The sequence below is a fragment of the Mesoplodon bidens genome, assembly GCF_964165515.1.
Source record: "Mesoplodon bidens genome assembly, chromosome: 15".
Taxonomy (NCBI): Eukaryota; Metazoa; Chordata; class Mammalia; order Artiodactyla; family Ziphiidae; genus Mesoplodon; species Mesoplodon bidens.
This window is the reverse complement of record NC_138171.1, coordinates 25,270,883-25,293,395: the sequence shown is the minus strand read 5'-3', so window position 1 is coordinate 25,293,395 and position 22,513 is coordinate 25,270,883. Positions and strand designations below refer to the sequence as shown.

Genomic DNA, 22,513 nt, shown 5'->3' with positions numbered 1-22,513 from the left:
TGTATGCATTTTAGAAGGATATCAGTGGCTCTTTGGGGAGTGGATTGGAGGGCTAGAGCACCATGGGCAAAGAGACCAGTTAGGAGGCTTTTGCAGTAATGCAGGCAAGAGGTGATGGTGTTTCCAATGTAGGGTGTGTGTGTGTGTGTGTGTGTGTGTGTGTAGAAAAGAAGATGGAATTGAGTTGTGAGACACTATCAAAGATTGTTGGTGTGGAGGGTAAGGAGGAAATGAAGGAAGACTTCTAGATTTCTACCTGGTGCAGTTGTATAGATGGGGATGCAGTTTATTGAGGTGAGGACACAGGAGAAGAAGGTGGGGGGAAGATTTCTCATGCAGGGTCTTATTACATCTGCTTTCATTTACCTTCATCCAGTTATTGATCATAGTTCTCCAAGGGGAGGGGAGGGGAAACGGGTGAGGGAGAGTATGGCACAGCAAATTTGATAACTATCCCTGGCTAAACTGTTGTAGACACTAGTTTTGGAAAGGAGGAAATAATTAGAACCTAGACATTCCAGATCTTGCACAGCTCTGAAGACTGCTTATGTTAAAGTCAAGGAAAGCTTATGTGTTCTCCAGACAACATTCTTTGTCATTGCTCTCCCCATGTGCTAGTGTCCCTCTCTAATTCACCTCTGCTTACTCTGCTAGGCGCTGAGAAAGCAAAGATGAATAAAACATAGCTTGAGAAGCTTGCATTCAAAAGGGCAGCAGATCTCAGTAGCTTAGATACTGTAGTGGAGGGGAGAGAGTGGGGTGGGACAGGATGGGGAGGGACTAAGAAGGATTCTTATTAGGGGCAGGAGTCAGGAGACTCTGCTCTGTGTGCCAGTCTTTTCCTCAGGTGGCAAAAGTCTACACTTACTCAAAGGGCCAGGTTTATTCATTTGAATAAGGATGAAAAATAATGACTAGATGACCCCCAGGGTCCCTTCTAGCGATAACATTTTATGATTCTAGATGATGATTCAGACAGTATATCTCTTGGAGAGGTGTTTTCTTTCTTCCTTTCTCTTCCCTCCTGCTTCCTCTTCCTCCCCTTTCTTCCTCAGGCAGTAGTAGGGATGTCGGGGTGGAGATAGGGTTTTCACATGAGTGTCTATTAAAAACCTAGTTTTATTCAGTTTTAGCTTTATGTATAAAATGTACAACTGGAGGAGAGACGATGGCAGTAGTAATGTTAGCTTGCTGTCCTACAACTGACCCCTGGGTACTGTAAGGAAAGTTTCAGACCCATGATGGATGCAGCTCACAGACTCTCAGGACTAGAGAGAAAGGGGCAGTGGGATAAACTGGGAGCCTAGTCATGAGCCTGAGGATATTTGGTCTGGTCCCTGCTACTACTAATTCACTGTGTATGGGCTTGGCCAAGCCCCTTTCCTTCTCTGGCCCTATTGCTTCATAAAATAATCAGGGGGCCAAAGGGTGAGCCCTGGGGACAGGAAAAGGGTTGGAAGTTCCTCTCTAATGAGGAATAATGATCGAATAACTAGAGACAGGCATCTGCCCAAGTATTGCTAGTTATGTCTTCTGACTGTTTCTACAGCCCTTCTTTTTTCCTCAGTCTTTCTGTCACTTCATAATGGCCTCCATATGAATAAATCTGCTGTGCCTCCTGGGAGGAGGAGAGGAAGGTTGGGATATTATCTCTAGGTTCTGGTCTACATCCCCGACGAGCCATTCAGGCTGCCTACTGCCCCCTGCTCTCTATGCTGGGGTAGGGGTCGGGAGTTTTTGGTTGAATACCTCAGGTTTTCTTAGGCTCAGACATATGTATTTGGAGTGCTCCACTGACAAAAGTGCCAATCTGGCCAGCCTCCCAACATGCCCAGTGCAGTTCCACTGGAGGGGAATAGCATTCAGTGGGCCTTTGATGCTTGCCAAACTCATGTTAATTGTAATTACCTAATACTCCCTGGGATCTCAGTCTTCCTGTCTGTAAAACAAGGGGGTTGGGCTGATGTCTGGTTTTATGGGAGTGGCTTGAGAATTCATTTCTGGAAGAAGGGGCTTTGTTAGAGTATTGAGAGTATCTCACAGGGTTAAATTCTGGGTTCGCAGATACCTTTCAGTATATAAAGAGATGGATATTGCTTTTTAGAGTGGACAGATTGCTGAAAAATTGCTTGGGAGATGAATTTACCAGATTGTCTACTGAGTTCCGTTATAAACTTGGAGCTGTTGTCCCATGGGACAAACTTGGAGTCCAAGACTAAAAAGTTATATTTAAATATGTAGCAAACTGTTTAAAATCATAGGATAAAAGGAAAATTAAAAAAAAACACTATGAGATCCCCAAACACCACTAGGACTGGAAAAACACTAGACCAGAAATTTGCATTTCCTTAGAGCTTTGGCTTTATGAGGTAGATACCTCTGCTGTGGTTACCTGGCCCTTGAAATGCCATCTGTAGAGACTGAAGAGTTCTGTTTATTTGTCAAGGTAAGAATCACTGCCTTATTCCAAGTAAGTATTCTCATTTACAAGGTCAGATTTACAACCTGGTCAACCTATTGTTGGCCAGGTTTTCTTCATTCCAGAGGCATTTATCTGGTATTTAGCTATCTCCTGTTTGTTTGTTTTATTAAGGATTTCACTAAGCCTAGTTAACGGTAGTGTTTGCATGGTGTCTGTTGATCTGTTTGTCTAGTTTCCTTTGTAATTCTTTGTGCTGGTGAAAGCAAGCTGAGCAGTAGATTTAAAAGAATCATTTCCATAACTCATTATTTCTCTAGGTCTGGGTTTCCTTTCTGGAAGGTATGATCGTGCTACACTGAGAAGTCAAATGTTGTTTGCTGCTTACACAGACTGTGTTAAGGCTTTGGGACTTTGTGCTTCCAGATAGTTGTAAGCTGGCACTGAGGAATGGTGCTCTCAATATAATAATGATAGCTGTGCCTGAATCAGTTGAACACAAGAATAACTTTTCTTCATACCTTAAAGACTCACCCTAAATTGATTTTTTACACCAATTAAAGTTAACTCTTACTAAAATTAGGGTGTTAGGTAGAGTTACCATGCTAAGTAGGTTACCTAGCTGCTGTAGTAAGATTATGCTTGGAAGTCCAACTGCTTTCCATCCCTAAGTTCAACCATTTGTTCTAGGAATTTGGAGTACCTACTATGTGTTCTCCCTATGGAGAACATAAAAACCAAGCAATACATGATTCCTGCCCTCAGATTACATTCAGTCTGGAGAGAGAGACAGATAAGTACAACAGGTCCTAGCTTATTCTTACCCGTGCTTCCTTGGCCTGGATGTTTTGGTTCAGACTGGAAATAGCAGACTTGGTGGATGTATCACTAGGCAAGGAGACCTATTTGAGTATCTGACTTCCAGTGTTCCAATTTGGTTTTGGCCTTCCCTCCTTCTCTTCCTTTCTTCTGCCTGTTATCTAGATTTTCTTCTCTATTGCTGAGGTGTCCAGCAGCCAGTGTGTAAAGTCAAGAAACTTAGGGTAGGGGACAACATTGTCCTTCAGGTTTGGGTGTCCAGACATCAGCCTAGTGCTTTCCCTGTTCTTCTCACATCAGTTCTTTGGCTGGTTTCCAGAAAGAGTTGATAATTGTCTAGCTTCTTATTTAGCAATGAAGAAGATTGTTTCATATTGAATTAAGTTTTATACTCAGTTTTGAAATAAAATAGCTATTTTACTTGCAAATGGAATTATTTGAGGTGTGGTTTCTGGCATTTTTTTGGCTGTGCTGCACAGCCTGTGGGATCTTAGTTCCTGAGCAGTTATTGAACCCGGGCCCTCAGCAGTGAGAGCATGGAGTCCTAACCACTGGACTGCCAGGGATTTCCCATCTGATCAGTTTTTGACTTACTAATTATGACTAAACTGTGGTTCTTGAAGCCCATTGCTGCTATCTCTGCCAGCCTTCTTTGAACACTTTGCAGCATGGAGCCCTAGGAAATGGAGGGAACGTTGAGGTTACCCTGTCTTGAAGGGCTCTTCCTCTTCCCTTGTCCCTATTCTCAAAAAAAAAAAAGTGTTATTTGGGATGCTGTGTTGTGTTCATGATTTCCAACAATTTCGCATTGCCTGGGAAGTCTAGAAGAAGAGGAAATATGCCTGTGTTCGTCCTCAGAGGTTGGGGACAATATTGAAATCAATTTGGCCAAACTATATGGAGCCCACTGAGTCCTCCCTTGGTGCTGTGAGGGATGAAAATGTGTAAAGTATACTCTTGTCTTCAGGGAACCTGTGGTCTCTTTGGGGAGACAAGGTAATCATGAAGTTGTAGCTGATAATAAGGCAGTTTGGTGTAGAGAGCTTGGTTTGGAAGACTAAGGTCTTACTCTTGTTCCCTGAACTAATTTGGCCAGGAAAACTGGAATAAGTCATTTTCCCCTCTCTGAACCTCCATCTTCTCATCTATAAAATGGGGTTAATAATCTGTATCTTGCCTTCCTCACAGTGTTATTGTGAGGAGCAAGTTAGATGTTACTAAAATGCATTATAAAACCAGATGATGCAATTTATATGTGAAGAATTCATGAGTCATTTGTCAGAGGTAATAGGTAAATAGCAGAGTTTTCTATAGAAGGGGAGATCTCTTTGAGCTGGGGTGATCAGGAAGAGTGATCTGGACCAGTCTTGGGATTGGGAGAAAGAATGCTAGAAGCATTTAGACAGAGGCAATGATGGAGCAAAGGACTATAGGCAGAACTGTTAAGGGGCAGCAGTGAGTGTTTTAGCTTTAGTAGTTATTGACAAACAGTTTTCAGAAGCATACCAGATCAAACTCTCATCAGCTGTGTATGAGAGAATTCCTGTTGCTCCATGTCCTTGTCAACAGTTAGCATTATCTTTTTATTTTATGTCATTCTTGTTGGAGTGTAGTTAGAGAAGTGAATTGTAAGAACCACGATAGGAACTCTCAGGTAGTACCATACAGGGGTAAAGTGATTGGTAGGTTCAGAGGAGGGAGAGATTGCTTCATTTGTGGGTGTGTGGTGCCCAGGGAACATCTATGGAGGAGTGAGCATTTGAGCTGGGCCTTGTTGGATAAGGATAGTGACCGTGTATTATCTAGGACCATCCCAATGTCTAATATCCTGTCTTGCTGCGCTTATAAATTATGAAACACCAATATTCCTATGTCTGGGCCAAATCTCCCAGACTACCCAGAAGCAGCGCCCGGATATCTTTTCTCAGTTGCAGTGCTTCTCTCTCCTCCCACTTTGTTTCCAGAAAGTATGATCACAGGAGATTTAGGCTCCAGAGATGGAGAGAGGACTTTCTGTGCAATGGGAACAACTTGAGCGGAAACGCAGATGAGCAACTAGATAAGGCGGCATCCATATTCCAGCTAACGAGCAGAGTGGGGAGTACATGTCCCATAATTTGGGGGTTGGTGATTCCTTCTCATAGTCTCCTGGAGCAGGTGGAAAAGGTAATAATGTTCCCAAGCCAATTTGTATTTAAATTGATAGAAGGATGAGAATGACCCCTTTGCCTATAATTACATCATTTTGGGGAAGAAATTAATCCAGCAAACAGTCATACTTGAAGTATGTCGAAAGAGAGTTTGTCTTCTCTTACAATGGAGGGGGAGGAAGGGGAATGCCAGGACCTAAAGAGCTTAGTCTCTCAGCACTCATCTATTACTTGTATATTTGCTCGGAAAAATTACCATTTCTTTGTCAGCTTTTATCCTGCCTGGTGGACCCTAGCTGGGTGTTTATTTTCTGTAGTTTTACCAAATCACTTTGAAGGCTGGTGTGAACACTGATCATGTCTTAGAGTCTTTCTTCTTTGTTCTGTCAGTAAATACTAGAAAATGTACCTTAAATTACCTGCTTTTGGGAAACAAGGTGACCCTGCCTGCTCCCAGAGAGGCATGTTAAACATTAGTCAGCTCCTGAACCTGTGTTAGGTCCTGGGGTATTTGTCAGGGGACACTGGGGGTGTTAGAGCTGCCAGTGGGGACATTGACCAGAGGGTGTCTAGACCTTCTGTCAAGGAGACTTGTCAAGTACTTGATTAAAAATCTGACCTGGGTTCTAGACCTAACTCTGCCATTTATATTAATAATAGCTGCCATGGGACTTCCCTGATGGTGTAGTGGTTAAGAATCCGCCTGCCAGTGCAGGGGACACGGGTTCAAGCCCTGGCCCAGGAAGATGCCACATGCTGCGGAGCAACTAAGCCCATGTGCCACAACTACTGAGCCTACACTCTAGAGCTCACGAGCCACAACTACTGAGCCTGTGTGCCACAACTACTGAAGCCCGTGTGCCTAGAGCCTGTGCTCCGCAACAAGAGAAGCCACCACAATGAGGAGCCCCGGCTCACCACAACTAGAAGAAGCCCGCACGCAGCAACAAAGACCCAATGCAGCCCCCCAAAAAAAAGCTGCCATGACTTGGGTGCCCACTGTGTTGAGATACCATATTGGTGCCTTGTGTTCATACTAATAGAGCTGATATTTACTGATGGTTACTATGTGCTGAGAGCCCTTTCTGTGTGTGTGTGTAATCTTTATAATATAAATTTATATATAATCTTAAGGCATATCTTATATGTAAAATTAATGTATAAGACAGACATATTTCATATAAAGTTTCAACATATTGTATATGTTGTGTATACATATACAATTGTATATATTGTATATAATTTGTATATATTGTATATATATTGTATATATATTGTATATAATTTAAATATAATATACCTAAGTATATATTAAAAATCATTCTCACCTCAACCATAAGAAGTAGGTTCTGTTGTTCCACATCATATAGGTAAGGAACTAAGATACCAGTAGGTTAAGAAATATGCCCACAGTCACACTGCTAGTAAATGGAGTTGCCAGGATTTAAACCTAACCAAATCTTCTTTTTTAATATGGAAAATTTCAAACATATACAAAGTAGACAGAATAGGTTAATGAGGCATGATGTACCAGTCATTCAGCTTCAGTAGTTATCTATTCATGGTCAATCTTATTTCATTTATACCCTTACATACTTCTCATCCTGTGCTTTGAAACGTGGGTATCATATTTTGTCCTTAAGTATTTCACAATGTATTTTTTTTTTAATTTTTAAACTTTATGTAATATAAAAGTTACCATTTTAGTCATATAGTTCAGTGGCATTCAGTATGTTCACATCATTGTGCAACCATCACCACTCTAGATACTTCTTTTGTAAAAAGCTTTCACAGTGTATTTTTTAAATTATTTATTTATTTATTTATATGTTGTCTGTGTTGGGTCTTTGCTGCTGTGTGGCGAGCGAGGGCTTCTCTTCATTGTGGTGCGCGGACTTCTCATTGTGGTGGCTTCTCTTGTTGTGGAGCATGGGCTCTAACACGTGGGCTTCAGTAGTTGTGGCATGCGGGCTTGGTACTTGTGGCTCGCAGGCTCTAGAGCGCAGGTGCAGTAGTTGTGGCGCACGGGCTTAGTTGCTCTGCAGCATGTGGGATCTTCCTGGACCAGGGCTCGAACCCATGTCCCCTGCATTGGCAGGCAGATTCTTTTCTTTTTCTTTTTTTTTTTTTTTTGCTGTACGCGGGCCTCTCACTGTTGTGGCCTCTCCTGTTGCGGAGCACAGGCTCCGGACGTGCAGGCTCAGCAGCCATGGCTCACTGGCCCAGCCACTCCGCGGCATGTGGGATCTTCCCGGACCGGGGCACGAACCCGCGTCCCCTGCATTGGCAGGCGGACTCTCAACCACTGCGCCACCAGGGAAGCCCGGCAGGCGGATTCTTAACCACTGCGCCACCAGGGAAGTCCCACAGTGTGTTTCTAAAAGATGATTTTAAAAAACACAACCATTATCACATAATAAAATTTCACAATTCCTTAATACCATCAAAATCCAGATTGTGTTCAAATTTCCCATTGTGTTATAAATGTCACAATCTTATTTTTACATTTTGATTTAGAATTTACATAAGGTCCATACACTGTAATTGGTTGTTATGTCTTTTAAGTCTTTTTAAATTATACGTTCTCCTTTTTCCCCTTTTATATGTTGAAGGAATTGGATTGTTTTTCCTGTAGAAGTTTGCTCATTGCAGATCTGTGGTGTGTTTAGTATGTTTCTCTGTCCTTTGTATTTCCTGTAAATTTGTGGTTGTATCTAGAGGGCAGTATCTCTTAATCCTCATAGCAGCCCTACAAAAATAGGTATTCTTATTTTGCAGATGAGAAAACAGACTGAGAAAGGTTGGGTAACTTGCCCAGGGCCTCACAGCAACCTTGGATTTGAACAGACCTTGCCTTCAAAACCTATGCTCTTTTCTTTTCACCGTTCACCCATTCTGTGAGCTTAAGCAAATCATTTTCAGTTCTCTGGGCCTTAGTTTCTTTGTGTGCATTGAGAGCTCTTACAGAAGTAGTGTTCTTTGTCCCTGTGACCATTTTAGTGCCCACCATTTGACGGCATGATACTAGATGCTGTGGGTGATACTCATATGAATAAGACTGTTTTCAAGGAGCACGTAGTCAGCCAGGGACTGAGGACCATACCCTGTTTCAGACATGGAGCCTGTTTTGGCCATTGCGGGGCTATAGGATCCTTAATCCCCCATAGGATTCCTAACTAACCTCCCTACATCCTGTCTTGCCCTCTTTCAAGCCATGCTCCTCTCTGCTGCCGGTTGCCTTTTCCTAAAAACCATTTTTGTTGTGTTCTCCCTGCTCATAAATCCAGCTTGAGGGATCTGGTAAATCAGAAAAGTTTTTCCAGCAATAAACCTTCCCTCCTTGGATTGAGTTACTATTTCAAGGGCAGCTAGTCTTTTTTCTTTTCTATTTGGCAAAGGTGTTATTGCTTTTATGGAAATGGAATCTGGAGATGATAGAATAATGATGGAGTGAAGCATGGGGAATGCCATCTTGATTCAGGAGAGTGCATACATTTAGCATTGTACCGTTTACTCCCAGGGACATCCGACCGTAATGGGGCAATTGTGCTGTTTTGCAAATAAAAGGAACTTTTAGTTTTGGAGTTCAGGGAGAAGACTCTTAAAGGTATCCTTTTGAGATACCGTCATCTTATTGCTGAACCTTCACCTTATTGGCTAACCAAGCCATTAAGATGAATGTGTTATATAGGAATAGTCAAGCAGAGCAGTGTTTTCGGTCTGTAGTAATTTGGGTGGCAGACAGGTGGCATTGGGGTCCAGATTGACGTACAACTGATATAGGTAGTGAAGTCAAAAGTCAGGAGAAGTAAAGTTTAGGGCATTTGTATCACTGGAGTGCCGTGCATATAATAGTTACCTAATATCTTTTTAGAGTCTTTAAAAAAAATGCTTTTGGGGCCTCCCTGGTGGCGCAGTGGTTGAGAGTCCGCCTGCCGATGCAGGGGATACGGGTTCGTGCCCCGGTCTGGGAGGATCCCATATGCCGCGGAGCGGCTGGGCCCGTGAGCCATGGCCGCTGGGCCTGCGCGTCCGGAGCCTGTGCTCCGCAACGGGAGAGGCCACAACAGTGAGAGGCCCGCGTACCGCAAAAAAAAAAAAAAAAAAAAAAAAAAAAAAATGCTTTTGACTGGATCAAGCCAGAGGAGAATGCTGTGAAAGCATGGATTCTAAAGCTCAGGAGCCAAGTGATCCAGGACCCTGGATAGCTCCTTGGAAAAGCAGTTCCTCTGACAAAAGTTAAGAGTACATAGGGGACTCCTAAGTCCTTTCTCTTCCAGATCTTTTCAGAGGATCTTACGCTCTGGATCAGAGGTTGCAGGCTGGCAGGTCTTGGTTTGTGTCTAGCCTGAAGTGTATTTATTTTGAGTTGGACCCCAGCCTGGGAAGATTAGGGTTTTCAGTGGAGATGCTATGTATGAGATCAGAGGCCTGGGCATGTGGGCTATGAGGGTGAGTGATTTCTCCTGAAGAGGGAGTAGGATTTTTTTTTTTTTTTTTTTTTTTTTCAGTACGCGGGCCTCTCACCGTTGCGGCCTCTCCCGTTGTGGAGCACAGGCTCCGGACGTGCAGGCTCAGCAGCCATGGTTCACGGGCCCAGCCGCTCCGCGACAATGTGGGATCCTCCCGGATCGGGGCACGAACCCGTGTCCCCTGCATCAGCAGGCGGACCCCCAACCACTGTGCCACCAGGGAAGCCCGGGAGTAGGATTTTTGAGGAAGAAGAAGGGTCTGGATCCTGGTGCTGACCATGAGCATTTTCCTATTCACAGGAGTGGGAATAGTCACCAGTTAATTCTACAGGCTTCACTCCTTGAGCCTGGCACCAGGGACTCGTTGTATCATAATTGGCACCAGGCCAATTTGGCAAAATGCTTGAGTTTACAGAATCATGTTTTTCATTTCTTTCCCTCATTCCACATGCTACTTCCTTATTGGCTGACTGTTCTAGATAGGACATATTTATTCTCAAGTTTGTCAAAGCCCACACCATTTCCTGTTGTTTCTTTGCTACCCAAGCCCAGTGTCTGTTGCCATTTATCACCAGGCTAGCACTTTTTTCTTTGAAACACTTGGTCAGCTGTACTTATTTTTGCTACCTGCTTGGTCCCTCTGGGCCAACTCAGCACTAGATGGAACTCTAATATTGAAGGGACTTAACCCAGTTACAGTGCTCTTAGTCCCTGGGACTAGATGAATTATATTATTTTACCAGGAACTTTTGGTGCCTCTGTTGCCTAGAAAGTCTGTCTCCTGGCTTGTCTTAGGACTTCATAAGGACAGCAAAGTAGTCAAGTCTTAGTGAACCTTGTCCTTGTAAAATTGGCATTTTTTTGCATCTAACAACTCACAGGCTGGGGTGAAGTCTGCCGTCTCATGGAAGAAACCACAACATCCAGTATAAATCAAAACTGTTTTACTTATAAGTTAAGTTAGTAACTGGTCTTTTTTTCCCCCTAGCTGCAGTGAGAGCAGGTCCTCTGTGTTGAAAGTAGGTGGCTTTCTGAGTAAGTGACTGTTCTTGCTGCCTGTTCCCTTTGGCTTCTTGTAATTACTGTAACATCATCATCCAGTTTGTGGAGAACCATGGTAATTTCCATGACAACTGATCATGATTTCCCAGATAAAGGGAGGAAGCTAATAAGTGTTAGGAACTTGAAAAGGGTATTGGGCTAAGTTCTTGTGATACTAGTAGAATTTGGAGCTGGGAGTGACTTTTCAGCAGCAACTGCCTAATTAAACCTTCCCCATTTATAGACAAGGAAACAGAAGTCTAGAGAGGTTAAACAACTTGCCTAAGGGTCCCTAGGTTGTGGAATACACTTGAGATCCTCAGTCTAGTGTTTCTTTGTGCCTTCTGTTCTGTATGGCTTCTTTCCATTATGTCCCACTGGACCATGAGCTCCACCAAGGCAGGATCCACATCTGTCTTGTTAATTAATGTTTTCCCAGCACTTACCACAGGACCTAAGTATTTTTTGAGTGAACGGATAAACTATGTTGGAGTTCTCAGACTGGGACACATGAAATCACAGGATAAACCATATGCCCTCCTGAAGTGTACTCAAATCTTTTTTTTGTAGTTGGATTAGTTTAAATATTATTACTAATAGTTTAAAAGTTTACTCTTAGGTTAAGTCATGTTATGGAACGGATAATAAGTTAGCATAAATTTTTTAGATAAAATGAGAAGGCATCAAATAAATTACAGGGGATTACAATAGGCCCTTTGACCTTTACCCCAGAGGGTCTAGTGTTGCCAGATCTCTGATACGTTTAAGAGAAGCTAGAAATCTAATTAGAAAAAAGTGGTCTGATTTTAAATGTTGGCAGTTAACTCAGGTTTGTTTGTTTGTTTGTTTTTTAAACAAATGTGTGGGTCAGACAAAACACATCCTTGGGCCTAAGCATCCGTTTGTGACCTATGAGATAAACAGGTCTGGGCAAGAACAAGACTTTGGTCAGAGCCAAATGGGTGATAGTGTCAGGGATGGCTTCCATTCTGAGTCTGGCTTCTTGGCTTCAAACTGGACATAGGTCGGAGTGGAAAGAATGAAGTTAAGACTTGATAGGTTAGGAAAATTCCTACATTAAATATCATTCTCTGTGGGTAGCAGCTTCTGTAATATCTTAGCCCTTAGAGAGCATCACATTCACTCTCTTTGTTTTGCAGATTGAAATAAAGTCCAGAGAAGGTAACAGAGCTTTCCTCTAGGATCCTACGCAGCAGCCTTAGGTCTTGGGCAGGCCCCTGCTTCAAACTCTAGACCTTTGTTTGGTGCCCCTGCCTCATGCTCTTAGGGCATGGGGCTAGGGGCTTCTGGCATACTTTGGGATGGTTGGTAGAGCTGGGCAAACTCCACTTCTTAGTACAGCCCTATCATCCTGAGCAAAGGGAGGGTTGAGGTGGCGGTAATATGCTCAGCCTCATCTTGGTGCAAAGGGTCTATTTCTGTGACTAGCATCATGTTGACCTTATTTTTTTCTACCTAGAAAGATGTAGAGGACAGCTCAGCAACAAAGAGCCTCAGTGCCAAGACAGATCTGTTCCCTCTTGTGACTTCCTTGCCTCTTCTCTTCCTCTTCTTTTTCTTCCCTTTCGGCTCCTTCCTCCTTGAACCCTGCTACCTCCCTTCTGCACCCCCCGCCCCCGTCCTTTCTTTTTCTCTCACTGTTGCCCTTCTCCATGCGAAATTCTTGTGATGCCACTGCAGTAGGCAGAGCCTGGGATTGGACCTGTTTTCCAGGAGTTTTGAGAGGACTTGCTCTAAAGTAGGGCAACTAAATAAAGGAGATTATATGTATTTAAAATGTCCCTTCTCCTTCCCCACCTCCACCCCAGGTTGGAAAGGATAAAATCTCAACTATGGACTTGACTATAAGGCTCATATAGTCTGGTGCCACCTCACTTTGCTGCCTTGTGTCAGCAGCACAGTGTTTAACACCCACTGTTCCCTGTGCTCCTGTTCAGTAGAATGACTTTGTTCTGACTGTTCCCTCTGAGTAGAAACTCTTTTGGCTCCTTTTTGTCTTTGCCTGACAAACTCCTACTCATCTTTTTGTACCAGTTCAAATGCTACCTCCTCAGTGAAGCTTTCCCTGATCACTCCATGAGCAGAATTAATTTTGATCTTCTTCCTACTTTGCTTCTACTTCAATAGTTGTACTCTGGTGCTGTATCACACATGAATCTGCTTTCATTCCTGAAATTGAGACCTTATGAGCCAAGAGACAGTGTGCTGTTTATCTCTGTTTCCCGTGTGTCTCTGTAACAGGCCTGGCACAAATAGTACTTGCAGAATGAATGACAGAAATATATGTACATAGATACCTGTGGTATTCGGTTGAGCGATAAATGCTATGGGTGCAATATGATAAAGTGCTCTGGCAGTTTATGGAAGTTCTTGGAGATAACTTCTGAGAGAAATCTTGGAAGCTTCTAGAAGCTGGTAGCATTTGAATATTTCTTTTGAGATTTAGGGGAAGTTCAGTTGGCAAAGATGGTGAGAAGAACATTCCAGGTGGAGGGAATGGTTAGAGTAAAAGCAATGAGAAAGTACAGAGGTCAGGCCCCACCTACTAATTTACTCTTGCCCTAAGCTAGAATTCTTTCTAGAATGTGTGCTAAATTTTTAGGCCAGCCTAAAGGAAATTCTCTTTTCTCCTGTCTTCTACCTTTTTTTCTTTCTGTTCTTTCCTTCACTTCTCCCTCTCTTGTGACCCACTTGTCTTTTACTTTTGATTTCTTCTCAGTCCTTTCCCTTTCTTTCATCTTCCCAATGCTCCAGTTTTTTGTTGTTCTTTTTTGTAATTTTTTTTTTGTCTGCGTTGGGTCTTCATTGCTGCACGTGGGCTTCCTCTAGTTGTGGCATGCGGGGGCTACTCTTCATTGCGATGCCTGGGCTTCTTGCGGTGGCTTCTCCTGTTGCTGAGCATGGGCTCTAGGCGTGCGGGCTTCCGTAGTTGTGGCGCACGGGCTCAGTAGTTGTGGCACGCAGGCTCAGTAGTTGTGACTCACGGGCTCTAGAGCACAGACTCAGTAGTTGTGACGCACGGGCTTAGTTCCTTCATGGCATGTGGGATCTTCCCAGACTAGGGCTCGAACCCGTGTCCCCTATATTGGCAGGTGGATTCTTATCTACTGCACCACCAGGGAAGTCCCCCCAGTGCTCCAGTTTTTTGTTTTTTTGTTTTTTTAGCTTTTTTGTTTACCTTTCTCTACCTACTTTCTTCTTTCTTGCCCTCTTCCCCAGGCAACCCAGGAAATCCAGGCCTTTGGGTTGAGATGTGAATCAGCTACACAGTATTTAACTCCAAATACCACCTCCTCTTGTGAAGCTGAGAAGTCATCATGGCATAATTGCTTCTCATTTGTCTCTTATGTTTTATTAGCATTGACATTTTTTAACCTCCCACGATGGTGGGGGTGTTGTTGTCATCTTATTTTTTTTAGTTGTTGTCAAAATGTCAATTTTAATGAGAAATTTCTGCAGACTGGCCTGCCCTTGAGTGGTGTGAGCCTTCAAGCAAAGCTAGGGCTGGATGAGTCAGAAATGCTCGTTGGTCTGTTTTCTCATGCATACAGGTGTCTGGGTCACACAGACACATACACACTCCCTTCTGTCCCTACAGGTTTGTATGCTTTGCAACACATACACACACAACTGAGTTACAAAGGTGCACATATTTCTTCTGTTCTGTACACACCAATACTTATCTCCCTTATACGTTATACCCACACATTGATCCTCCTATGCCCTTGTCCCACTGTTTTCTACCTAGGTACACAGGATTGTGTGTGCCACGAAAGTACCTGCAAGCCTGTCTTACAGACACCACACTGTCCTCTCCCTTACGTATCCACACGAGTACTCCCCTACGTACAGACACATCTGCCCATGCCCCAGTCCCATACACTCAATACCACACCATCTCCCACTATTCCTTAAATCTCCCTTAATTATTTCTAATCTTCATAGAGACATTTTAGTTTCAGACTAGTTTTGAAAGGAAATGTCTTTGTCGACAGCCAAGCTAGTGGACCATTAGGAAGTCTGAACCATTTATGACAGATCCTTTGACTAAGGCCTCTAGAGTAACCCTGTTATTGTGGAGGTGGGGGAGGGCTGGCTCAAACAATAGCGGATTGCTTCTAAATGACACTGTTATGAGCCAAGGTGTATTTGAACCTAGTTCCAAACTGGATCCTGTGATTTCAGGGTTCACTCCTATTGGAAGGTGATCATATACTGGCAAAAGAGCCAGAGCCACTGTAGATGTTCCAAATCAGACTTTCTAGGGTGGGGCCTGGAAAACTGTATTTTTAACAAGTTCCCGGAGTCCTTCTGTTGTGTAGCCAGGTTAGGAAACACTGATGTAGAGGAAAGAACTAGAAGTGAGAAGATCTGTGTTATCTTTCTGTACCACCTTGGACAAGTTATCTTTTTTTGGACCTTAGCTTTCTCAACTGTAATATAACAAAGCTCATGCTCATAAAGGACCTTTTCAGCTCTAAAATTTTATGCTGCTTTATGATGAGTTCAATCTGGGATACTTTTCTACGATAAAAGTGTCCATTCTCTGTCTACCCTGGGCAAGGCATTTCAGGCTTTGGCCAGAGGCCAGCAGAGGCAGCCTGGGCCCTGACCTTCTGTCAGAAGCACTGACACAGTTCCTAATTAGAAATGGATCGATATGGGCCTGCAGCCAGGCCTGGGGAGCCTGGGAGGAAGCTGGAGGAGTACTCCTAGCTGGGGAGAATCTGATTACTATGAAATCGATATGTTTTCCTCACCTTTATAAACTCATATATAATATAGTGCTAGGAACATAATACAGGCCCCCTCCTCAGATGGCAACATCATTTAGTGTTAATATTGGGTTAAGCCTCTTTGTGTGTCCATTTCCCCTAACAACTTACCGGGATAGGTTGAAAAGGAAACTGGAGCTCAGAGAAGTGAAGTGACTTGGCTGCCCTACGTCACATAGCATGTTCTGTGTTGTACTGCACTACAACATTTCTGAGCATTTGCAACACTTTCATTCCAAGCCAGTGAACTTTTTTTTTTTTTTTGGGAATCTTTTTCTGTTCAGAATTTTCTCATTTTTTCCTTTTTTTTTTTTGGCCATGCCACATGGCATGTGAAATCTTGGTTCCCTGACTAAGGATCGAACCTGTGCCCCCTGCATTGGAAGCTTGGAGTCTTAACCACTGGACGGCCAGGGAAGTCCCTTTAAAAAAAAAAAAAAAAAAAAAAAACCCAGGGCCATCCCTTACCCTTCTATAGACTGAACTGGAGCTGAGGCCCTCTCCCTGGAACCCTTCAAAGACTGGAGGAAATCCCTTAAAACCAGTGGTTGAGGAGGATGGGGGGAGATGCTCTGCTTGCTTTGGCTTTCTCATCTCCTTTCCAAGGTCCCTAAGGAATGAGCAGGCTCTGGTGGGAGAGATCAATCATCATTTGGGATCAGTGGGAGGGCTGAGTCAGGTTTTTGAACTGGCCCTGTGCAAGGAGGGGGGAGGGACTCACGACCAGATATTTCTATGCGTTGTAGAACCCGAGGACTTAATATGCTCAGCTACCAGTGTGCTCAGACCAAATTCCCCCTACAGTTGGTCATTCAACAAATATTTGTTGAGTATCTCCTATGTGTCAGGGCTTGTGCTAGTGCTAGCTAAGGATTCCTTGATAAAGACCCAGTCCCTGCCCTGAAAGACCTCACAATCTAACATCAGCGTCAAACAGGGAAACAGACCATAGTATATTCTGTATGTGCCTTAATAGAGGCATATGCAGGATTCTCTGGGATCACAGAGGCATGGAAGTGGGTTTTTCTGGGGGAGATAACTTTGATCTGGCTTTGAAGGAAGAGTAAGAGTAGAGGCAGGCAAGGCAAGGAGGGCACTCCAGACCAGGGAACTAGCACAAAGGAAAGCATAAAGATGTGTCCAGGAACAGTTGATAAAGGGGTGAACATTAGAGTAGTCCCTAACATGTAGCCAATCAGATTGACAGCCCTTGCCCCTTACTAGACTTAGGGCTGTAATAGTAGTCACTGAATGGTAGTAACACAGGAGCAGGTAGGGAGAAGAAGGTAGATTTTTTAGCAGATGCCTACTGAAACTTAGTTTCAGGGAGGAAACTAGGGAGGAAAGCTGAAGAGCAGCAGCCTTCTGCACTCTGGGCCAAGCCTGCAGAGATGCTGGGGGTTCTTGGCAGTGGTTTGAAAGTTCGTTGGCTCAGGCACAGGGCTTTGCTTCTCTGATGGCAAAATCCTCTGCTTGCCTTCCCCTCCTTTCCTTTAAAAAAGAAATTAATGGAATCTGTTCAAAGTATCCCTGAAATGAAATTACATTTTTAACTCTAATTACCCTAATTAAAACTTGACAGCTGTAATCCTGGAATGGCAGATATGCTAAGTACCCCATGCCTGTGACAAGCTTACTTACCCAGATGGAATGTTGTTCTGTTCTGGGCTTAGGAGAAAAATTCTTTTGTATGTTTGTTTTGTTTTTCCCCATTAGCAATTTAGTCTTTGACCTCACAGCTTGCTCAGGCTAGGATAGTCTTACTTGTAGGCTACAGGCGTGTTCAGGACCCCTTAATCTCAGTAGAGGTCCCTTTGTATCCAGAGGAGATGCTTCTGATGATGATTTTTACCACATACCTTTGAGTTCTCACTTCAGTTGAGGTTGGATTGAATGCCCTGAGCCTTTCCCTGGGTGAAATCTCCTGTCTTTGGGGGATCTGCACTTGTTAGAAGGCTGTCTGATGATCTAGGGCTAAATCTGTATCTGGGATCAGTTTATGGCTGGTATTAAGGATACAGTTTGAGGTCAGGGACAAGGAGCTCTGAAAAGAGGATCCCTCTTCTCTTCACACGCATAGCATAGGCTAGAAGCCACCTAATGAAATGCCTGGTCTTGGCCCCTACCTTAACTAGTTACCTGGCCAGACAGGGAACATGATGGGGAGGGAGGGAGGCAGCCCCTGAAGCAACGTGAAGGCTCTGTTGGTGCTGTGAGTCATCTCATGGTTCTGTTAGAGCCAAAGATTCCCATGTTCTAATGACTTTCTCTTAGCCCAGAAGCCTGTTCAGTCAGTGGACACTGGGTGTTACGTTAGATACTGCAAGGGATACAGAGTTGAATAAGACACACTCCATGCCCCTGAGAAGCTTAGAATTGTGGGGGAGTAGGGAGACAGTAGTGGGTGAGGGACAGCCATATAGTGACTAATTATGTAAGGCAGAGCCAGAAAAGACTTCTCACAGGTGTTGGCATTTGAGCTTGTCCCTGAAATAGGTAATATTGGCAGAGGAATGGAGAAGGGCATTGCAGGTGTTAGGGAAGAGCATGGTGGAAGGTAAGAAGTTGCCAGGTGACAGCCTGCTGTGATGGAGTACAGTGTGCAGGGAAGGATATGATAGAGGATGACGTAGAGTTTAAACTATCCTGTAGGCAAAGGGGATCCATTGAGGGTGTAGGATTGTGGTATGAGTGTGTGTGGTGGATTGAGGGACAGGGTGATTGGAGACAGGAGATTAGTTAGAACAGATGTCAGGCAAACTGGCCTGTGGGCTGAATCAGTCCGCTGCCTCTTTTTGTAAAGTTGTACTGGAATACAGCCACACTCATTTGTTCCTCTATGACTGCTTTCATATTACCTTGGCAAAGTTGAATACTACAGAGACTGCTGGCCCTATACAGAAAAAGTTTGCTGACCTCTGAGTTAGAAGGTAATTATGAAAGTTCTGGAAGAGGAGATAAATGTCAGGACTAAGCCGGAAATGAATGGGAGGTGTCAAATGAGACTTTGCAGAAGAAGGGACAGCATGATTTAACAGAGAACACCTGCCCTACCTACCTCTCAGAACTTTGTAAAGGTCAAATTCGCTGAAAGTCACCATATCACAAAGGACACAGGATGCAGGCACGTCCTGATTTGTCCTTATTAGCTAGCTGTGTGACCTTGGGCAAATCACTTACCTTCCCAGAAGTTCAGGTGAATATTGTGAATAGAACAAAGAAAAGAATCAATCAGATTTTTCCTCATGGCACAGAACTCTTATTCTGCTACTTCTCTATACTTCACCCCCCCCCAATTTTATAAATCTGAGGGCCCACTGTTGGGAAGGACAGATATCCTAGAAAACCTGGAACATAGTTTACAGTCTGAGTTGTGAAGTTGGGGATGGGTGGGCAGAGGGTTTTGGTCTCCCCGAGCCGCTGGTGTTGTGGGAGAAGGGCTCATGATGGTTTGAGGACATCCTGTGCCCTTCCCCTTCCCTAACTGCTGGCACTTGTTCTGGCCAGATTGAGTTTATTTCTGCCCTTTAACTTCCAGAGCCTATTCGCCCCCTGCAAAACTAAAGGCTGGATTGATTTCTTTCTCAGTCACCTTTCAAAGCAGGAAACTATGTAAGTACCACTTGATATCCCTTATGCGTCTCTCCCTGCCACTACACTGAATCCCTTATGACTCACTCCCTTTTTCCTAGAATGCTGTGCATCTACCCTGGAGGATAGGAAAAATCACTAGATGGGAGACCGCAGTGGTGGGTTCCAAACTCATTTCTCCCTTCAGTTTACTATGTGACCTCAGCCAGTTTGTTTCCTGTTCCTGGCCCTTCAAATGACTTTAGCTACCTCTTAGGATCTGGGCTTTCTTCTTTAAGACCTCAACTTCAGAGCACAGCCTTTTCCCTTTTTTTCTTTTATCCTGTGTTCCCCCCTCCTTTCAATCTAGAGTATTTGTGTATATACATACATCATTTGCTTCAAATTCACTGCCTTTGACTGTGAGGAGAATAGTCATATCTCTAGCTGTTTTTACTGGCAAGGTTCTAGGAACTGGCACTCAGTCTAATTACCGGAGTGGAACAGACACTGGAGGTCAGGTCCAGATGACCCTAGGATTCAGCAGGCATTGTGTCTCTAGGATGGACAGTCTAGTTCAGTACAGATAAACATTTGGCCCTGATATCCTTGATAGAGTATAAGAATTAGGGCCAGGCACTGATCCAGGCAATTTACATTTTTTTTGTTCCTTTATCTCATAACTCTGAGACAGGTGATATCATCACAGATATCGTTTTACAGATGTGGGAACTTAGTTTTAGAGGATCATTCAGTAGACAGAGACTGACTCATTGAGGATACAGGGAAATACCTAAATATTCCCTCTTCCCATAGGGGAGAGTGGTGGAAAAAACAGACGGTAATCAAAGCTCTTAAGAGGATATAGGGGAGCAGGTAAATAATAATGCTTAAGGATACCCAGTTTAGGTGGCCGGATCCAGGGCCCAAACCCAGATCTGTATGCATGCTATTTCTACTATACCATGCTGCCTTCCCTGCAGAAGGATGGGGAGAGTGGCAAACTCAAGAATAAGTCTAGGCTGGCAGGCAGTCTCTGAGGAATGGCTGCTGGTGGGAAGGCCTAGTCTTGGATTCAGAGCTGGGCTTTAGTCCTGGGAGGGCCTGAGGTGTTAGGCAGGTGACCTGAGGCAGGCGTTCTCACATGGACCTGGGGCCATTTGTAGAATACAGTACATGATTTTGTGCCCTCCAGAAGTTGAAGCCTGGTGGTCAGCACTGGCAATATCCTGGAATACCACAAGGAACCCCACAATCAATTCTGTGGTACAGGCGAACAGAGAGGAAGGGTTGACATCCAGGCCGTATGGATAGGAGATGGGAGTTAGGGCGAAGACTGTTTTAAATATTTCCTGCCTGGAGTCAGAATTGTTTGAGGACTGGATTTGAGTTGCTGACTCCAACCTGAAGTGATAGAGCTAGGATAGAAGTGAGAGGGAAGGGAAGAGATTTTAGAGGCTGACAGTCTGTCTTCAGGTTAAAAAAATAAAAGAGATTAAAGAATTGTGTTAGATTCTACAAATTAGTCCAGTTTAAAAACTTGAACCATTTTCTTCTCAGCACAGCCTTTGCATATGCTGGCTCCTTTTCCCAGAGGCTCTGCCTTCCTTTTTCTCTGACCATGGCTAGGCAGGCAGGTCATGGCTAGCTCTGAGCCATAGCATCCTTCTGTCTGCTGCTTCACCCTGGGTCTTTCGCTGTGATGCCCTCAATAGTGCTAGATTCGAGGCCTTTCTCACCTTCTGAGATGGCCCACACTCTTGTCTGTGGAGTCTGTTTCTCCCTGAGTACACCATCTTTCATCTTAGTTTGGCTCGCTCTTGAATTCTTTCCTGTTCAAGAAGCCACACTCGGTGGCCATCCCAGGGACTCGCCTAAGACCTGGGACATGAGCATCCTCTCATGCCTCACTGTCTTTCCTGCAACAAGGGGAGATGTCACTTGGGGGTATCACAGCACAAGTTATGGCAGATCCCAGTTTGTATGTTTTGAAGGATAACCATTGTATAAAGTACTGAACTGCGATTTTGCAAATATCTGTTGGTGGTTAAATTCTTTTTAAAGACATGTCTCCCTTTTGGCGTTGTTATTTAAACTATGGAAATTGTCTTAATCCAGTTTCCAGATTCGGTTTTTGGCATGAGTGATCGTCTGCTAGAGATCTGTGACATAGTTGGAAGACTAGGAGAAATACTCCCAATAGACGAAACAATAAGGAATTCCTGAAAGATGAGATAAAAACAGATAAATGGGGTAACCCCAATAAAAATGAGGACAAATACTCCCCACCAAGCGAAAGAGAGAAGTTCCCCCCAAAATTAGTTTTCTGGACAAAACTCTGTGATTACCCTGAGATAAGAAGCAATGACATGGACAGTTGGCCAGAAAATTAAGTAAGGTAATCACTGGTCAGTCTCCTTAGAGAGCAGACAGTCCTCTGACATTTAGGATAAAGCCATGTGTCTTAGTCTGTTTGGGCTGCTAGAACAAAAACACCCGAGACTGGGTGCCTTCTAAACAACACATGTATGAAAAAAAAAATAGTGCTGGATTCGATTTCCTCATCTGTGAAATATGAGGTCCTAGTGTTCTATACTAAAGTGGTCTTTTATCCGCCAGACCTGAAATTCATTCTTAAGGCTAGTTCTGACCCCACCCTTGGGATCTACAGTCTTCACGTAACTGAGCTGAATCCCAACTAAAGTTAACAGATTGGTTTTTTGCCTGACCATCTACTTGTGATTTAAATTTTGGGGTAAAATTGGCATTTTCTCTCAGATCCTGGCTTTCTGCCCCAGAACCCCCGTTCTGGGACTGAGTCCACTTCTGCAGAGCATTGTCATTGCTTTTTAAATACCTATTCAAAAAACTGATATGTAAACTTGAAATTTGTAGTTCCAGTTTCCAGGTACACTGAGGACACCTCCAAATTTATTCTGTACTGGAGGAAGTCTGGATGATGTGGGAAGTGCCCTGATTGGGAGTAAAGAGACTGATTCTGGCCCTGCCACTGCCTTCCTTCTGTGACTTTGGACAGATCCTCTCACTCTGCTCTTACCACTCCTTCTGTAAAGTGGTGGGGCCTCTTCCAGCTCTGGTCTCATCAGGGACAAAAAGCCATCTTCTGTACGGTTCAGTTACGGAGCACTGTCTGGCCCCAGCTTTGGTGTGTTGGTTACAGATTATAAAGCCTTAGCTTCTTGCTTCCAGCTCAAGAGGGGGAAGGGGAACCATCCAACTGTCTCA

At 43.9% G+C, this 22,513-nt stretch overlaps 1 protein-coding gene across 5 annotated transcripts in view; it reads left to right on the top strand.

Moving 5' to 3' along the window:
- Positions 1–22,513, top strand: part of RALY (RALY heterogeneous nuclear ribonucleoprotein) — a 79,940-nt gene that overhangs the window by 4,706 nt on the left and 52,721 nt on the right. For 2 of the 5 annotated variants that reach the window (XM_081256804.1, XM_081256802.1), the window contains exon 2: positions 19,236–19,309. The exons of the other annotated variants lie outside the window; for them this stretch is intronic. The gene's annotated coding sequence lies outside the window, so the exon portion shown is untranslated. The remainder of the gene's footprint in view (positions 1–19,235; positions 19,310–22,513) is intronic. 5 annotated transcript variants of the gene reach the window in all.